The sequence below is a fragment of the Lynx canadensis genome, chromosome B3, assembly GCF_007474595.2.
Source record: "Lynx canadensis isolate LIC74 chromosome B3, mLynCan4.pri.v2, whole genome shotgun sequence".
NCBI classification, from domain to species: Eukaryota; Metazoa; Chordata; class Mammalia; order Carnivora; family Felidae; genus Lynx; species Lynx canadensis.
The window spans coordinates 136,850,913-136,856,530 of record NC_044308.2 but is presented as its reverse complement, the minus strand read 5'-3'; the positions used below and the strand labels follow the sequence as shown (position 1 = coordinate 136,856,530).

At 50.8% G+C, this 5,618-nt stretch overlaps 1 pseudogene; it reads left to right on the top strand.

Moving 5' to 3' along the window:
• The first annotated feature begins 1,801 nt into the window (after positions 1-1,801).
• LOC115517376 lies at positions 1,802-1,887 on the top strand (annotated as a pseudogene).
• The last annotated feature ends 3,731 nt before the right edge of the window (positions 1,888-5,618 follow it).

The window sequence follows — 5,618 nt, the reverse complement described above, 5'->3', positions numbered from 1 at the left end:
CCCCACCACCCAACCGCACAGAGGGGGTGACTAATCCCTTGCGTTTGTGGTTAAGTGCGTTCTTCTTCAAAGGGCTCCAAAATAAAAAAATAAATAAAGAAAAGAAAAGTATAAGAAAGAAAAAGAGAAGAACCCACTGTGTTTACATGGAAAGTGGTTCCACATTCCTGCCATACGGAACACAGAGTGTCCCGGAGCCAGCAGCTACCTGGCCCCGTTCCCTACCGTATTATAGAGCAGGGAGCCAAATTTCCTTCTGGATGTCTATAAATAAAGTGCTTCATCCACAGGCAATTAGGTGAAAGCATTTTTCCGGCCAGCGTGCATATGCGTTTCATTTCTCCACAAGAGGTACTGCGGATCAGAGATGTTAGTTTAAGCCCCATTGCTATGTGTAATAATAATAACGTTTTCGCAGCATCTGTGTGCCTTCTTTCCAACCCTCCCCTTCCCCTGACTCAGTCTAGGTTTTATGTAGAAATTCTACCTAGAAACAGGCAAACAGAGCATTCCAAAATTCTTTCAGTTGAAGAAATTTAGAAGGCTATGGGATTTAATGTCTTCTGTTGCATGAAGTATGCTCCATTTCTGATCTCCTGGGATGACTGGTGGATTTTCCCTTTTCTGATGATAAGAGCTGTGCAACCGATCACATTTCCCTTTTCACCTCATCTGCCGGGTAGCTTAGTGCCAGCAATGGCATATACATTGTGGATAGTGCCTCTGAGTCCTCTATTTTCCCAAATCCTGATTTCACTTATGACTATCCTTTCCAAAACTAAACATCAACATAAGTTTACCCACAACGTCTTCACAAAGAAGCAGGACGCAAAGACATAATGGTTTTTAGTTTTAGTGGCTGCCTGCTCTCAGAATGGAAACTCAGGATGGAACAACATGGAATGATAGAAGCAGATCGGGGTAGAGGGAAGGAGAGGAGAGAAATGACTTACAGTGGGCATAGACTAGGTGCGTTGGATTAGGTAAGCACTTAACATATTTTTTTAAAGAAATTTAAGATGCACAGCAGATCTGCTATGGCAGAATGGCGGAGTCAAGTTTGGGCCTAGGTCCTTGTGAGTCCACAGCTAGTGCATGTTCCATGCTATCATGCTACTCCTCAAATGGCTAATGGGGAAAAGGCTGGCCAGTAGCAGAGTAAGCCTGTGAACAGCACAGTACCATGTGCTGAAGGGCAGAGAGAAGGTTTGCTTCATGTCGACAAGGAAGAATAAAGAGAAGGGACTTCAGGTGAATAATTTAAATACAGCAAGCCAAGGTACTCATCCATCTGTTTGTCCATCCATCCATCCATCCATCCATCCTTCCATCCATTCATCCATCCATCCATCCTTCCATCCTCTCATCCATCCATCCTTCCATCCATCCATCCATCCATCCATCCATCCATCCATCCTTTCATCCATCCTTCCATCCATCCATCCATCCATCCATCCATCCATCCATCCTTTCATCCATCCATCCATCCATCCAACCATCCATCCAACCATCCATCCATCCAACCATCCATCCATCCAACCATCCATCCATCCATCCTTCCATCCATCCATCCATCCATCCATTCAACCACCCATCCAACCATCCATCCATCCATCCATCCATCCATCCATTCAACCATCCATCCATCCAACCATCCAACCATCCATCCATCCATCCATCCATCCGTCCATCCTTCCATCCTTTCATCCATCCATCCATCCATCCATCCATCCATCCATCCTTCCATCCTTTCATCCATTCATCCATCCATCCATCCATCCATCCAAAACCTCTAGACTCTGTGCTCAGTTCAGCAGCACACATACTAAAATTGGAACCACACAGAGATTAGCATGGCCCGGTGCAAGGATGACACGCAAAACTTTTGGACCCCACTGCACAACAAAGGCCTCATAAACTCTTCAGAATTGACCCAAACTGAGCCACAGCCTTTATCCCCCACCCCCCCCCCCACATCAACCAGATGGGAGGATGACTACAGATGCCCTTGGGAAGTGAGCGTGAGCCTGAATGACAGCAATCAGCAGAGAGAGACTCAGGTGAGAGCTGTTGGCAGCCCACCCTCCCTGCAGTGGGGAACACAGGTTGCCATTCTGAAAGGACATCTTGGGGGGCACAGGACCGGCCCCACCACACCCTGCTCTGCTGTTCTCCATTTGATTATTTATTCCCAGTCTGGCCCCCTCCATGAGAATGTAAGCTCCTCTTTCCTGTTTTGTTCACTGCTGTGTCTGCAGAGCCTAGAACGGTGCCTGGCCCAGATAAGCCGCCGCTGAATGAAATGAAGGAGGGGACAGACACAGCAGCCACTGTCACTGCCCGCTTATAATGCATCAGGCACCGTGCAAAATGCTTCGCAGGAAGTATCTCATTTAATCCACAGCACAACCCAAGAGGTGAGTACTATTATTCTCGTTCTATAGAGTTAGGAAACGGGGCCTAAAGAAGCCAGGTCATCTGCCCAATGGCACACTGAGAAGAGGTGGTTAAGTCCAGATTTCAAGGATTCCGAAGGCCGGTCGTTGGCTCCAGAGACCTCCTCTAGTTTACGATGTGCCATCCTCTGGGCAGTGCAGAAAGAGTGGTATCGGCTAGGAATTCAGGGAGGGCTGGGGGCCACCCGGGGTATGTGGGAGCTTCCGTGGGGATCCGCACAGGACTCAACTCGTGGCCGGGAGGAACCAACATCCATCGCGTGGCCCTCCATAGCGCATGCGTGCTGTCAATCTTGAGTCCCCGTCCCCTACCAGGACTCTCCCTAACCTCCAGACCCTCACTCTCTCACCTTGTATCTCTCAGGGATCCCAGACGTAACATGGCTGAACCAGACCCCATCAAACTCCTCCTCTACCAGCCTTCCCATCTCAGAGTGGCACCCTCAGCCACACAGCTGTAAGAGCCACCTGACCGTTTTTCCTTCTTCCTCTCCACGCGTACCCTGTCCCCCCAAGTGCCAAAAGTCAAGAACCACGAAGGGGCTGAGCTCTCGCTCGTGTGAAAGCTGACAAATCATGCTGGTTTCTTGGACGATGACCGGAGACACGAGACTCTTGGGTCGGAGACAACAGACTTCGTCACTCACAAATGCAGTGGGAAGTGCCAACATGCTCGCTGAAGGTCCCTTAGCCCCAGTTCCCGCAGGGGTGACATGGATGGGCTTAGATGGATGCCTGCACGCTCAGTGGGTTTGCATTACAAGAGAGAAACCCTGAGCTTGGGGAACCTGTTCTTTCATAGCAAGCAGGGAATAAAGCTGCTCTCCGTCATGAAGGGGACATCCCTTCGTGTCTCCGGCTCACTCTGCAAACACAGCCCTGAGAAATGGCTCAAGTAGAGAGCAGTCAGAGGCTTGCATCCATGACATACACAATAAGATGAATGCCCACTGATCTAGAACAAAATTCAGACTACTTAGCGCGGCTTTCGAGGCCCAGAGTGATCTGGCTCCTGCCTGCCCCTCTGACCTCACCTCCCAATCCCACTGCCCCCATTCATCCTGCCTCGGCCACACAGGCCTCCTCAGGGCCTTTGCATTTATTCTTCTCCCATCTCTTCCCATGGGTGGCTCCTTCTCGCCCTTTGGACGGCACCCTCCTTGAGGAAGCTTTCTCTAACCATTCCAGCGAACACGGCCTCCCACCTTCATCATCATATCATGAACACATCCTATTCTCTTCAAATGCTGTCACCCTCTGACGTGACCCTTCCTTGTTTCCCCCGGTTGTGTGTCACCGCATGAGGGCAAGGACCTCATGTGTCTGGTTCCCCACTGCACCCCCAGAGCTCAGAACAGGGTCTGGATGCTAAGAAATATATATCTGGGGCAAATATAAACGCAAGGCCGGTTGAATCCCCAGCTCAGGAGGCTGGAGGCTCTGATAGTGGTCCCGAGGGTGGGAAATGCCAACCAAGTTGCTTCTCAGTGCTTTGGAAACATAAAACCTGGCATGACTCAGCTTAATACCAGGGTGCGAGTGCTGTGTGGCTCAATGTTGTGCTCCAAGCACGAGGCTTCTCTTTGTAGCAGCCTCCGAGAACGTCAGTGGGGACACCGCGGCATGATTGTAGGGGAAGCCAAGTGATGGAAAGTCTTCAAAAAGTATATATAGAGACATCTGTTGTTTAAAGAAAACAACTAATTCTCTCATAATGATGCGTTTGCCCCTCTCGTGGAGTGAGTAAGAGCTTGAGCTCTGGACTCAGACTACCCTGGGTTCAAGTCCTAGCGCCACCAGCCTCCGTCCCCACTGAGTAAAGGGAGGAAAGCTTTTAGCTAATAGCACCGTCTGGAAGGTGAAGAAGGGGACAGATTTTGGTGGGAAGATGACAAGGGAGCTTTCGGATACATACAGACACCGCAAGGATGTAGGGTCTCCCCAAGGACACTGCCCAAGGAGGCAGCTGCGAGTTCAGGGCCACGACAACAATGAACCAACCAGGCAGAAGGCAATGGCAGCTCAGGTCATCAGGATGACAAGGTGCCCGGGAGAACGATCCTCGACTCCTCAGAGGGCCCGCGGATGGAGGTAGAAGGTAACCCAGAGCCAGAAAAGGGGACTGAGAAGGAATATGACAAGAAGTTGAAGACAGACAGAGCGGGTGTCTTCTCCGAAGATGACAGAGGAGCCAAGGGACTGGGGTTGACGAGGGGGAGGGAGTGGTGGTGGCGGTCAGCGGAGTCTATGCTGAGGCTGCCCTTTACCTGAGTGAGCAGGGCTGAGTCCCCCGACCTCTCTGAGCCTTTGGAAGTGATAACTATTATCAGTAGTGATAGTAACATCAGGAGGAATAATAAACCCTGAGGATAGCAAATCCCTCCCCCTTGGACCTGGTTGGGGATGCAGTTGGGGCTCTTTTAACTCAGCTGCTACCCTTCTCAACCACCAAAGAATGTCTGAGGATTGGCTACAAAATGGCGGCTGTGTTGCCATGGGGCAGTGGGGCAGGTGCGTAGGCTTTGTTGCAAGCTGGATTCACGGCGAGGGGCCCCAAATAGCCAAAGCAATCTTGGAAGAGAAAACCGAAGCTGGAGGCATCACAATCCCGGACTTCAACCTGTGTTACAAAGCTGTAACCATCAAGACGGTATGGTACTGGCCCCAAAACAGACACTCAGATCAATGGAACAGAATAGAGAACCCAGAAATGGACCCGCAAACGTACGGCCAACTAACCTTTGACAAAGCAGGAAAGAATACCCAGTGGAATAAAGACAGTCTCTTCAGCAAGTGGCGCTGGGAAAACTGGACAGCGCCGTGCAGAACAATGAACCTGGACCTGGACCACTTTCTTACACCAGACGCAAAAGGTGAGGGAAATGACAGCTGTTTCTTAGGGCCTGGCCATACACAAGCGGAGTCCAAGTGGATCGTGTGTGTGTCTGTTTGCCAAACACGGCCTGATCCCCTCCCAGGTGCCAGGAGCGCGCCAGGCTCTCAAGGTAGAAGACAAACGACCCCCAGCGGCAGCATTTCGCAGAAAGAGCAGGCCAGCCCTGTGCTTACCTACAGGAGCCCGTGGCTATGATGGAAGTGAGAGCATTCCTCTCCAGCTGGCCTCATGGGGCTGGCGTAGGAAGTAGGGCACGGAGGCCTCTT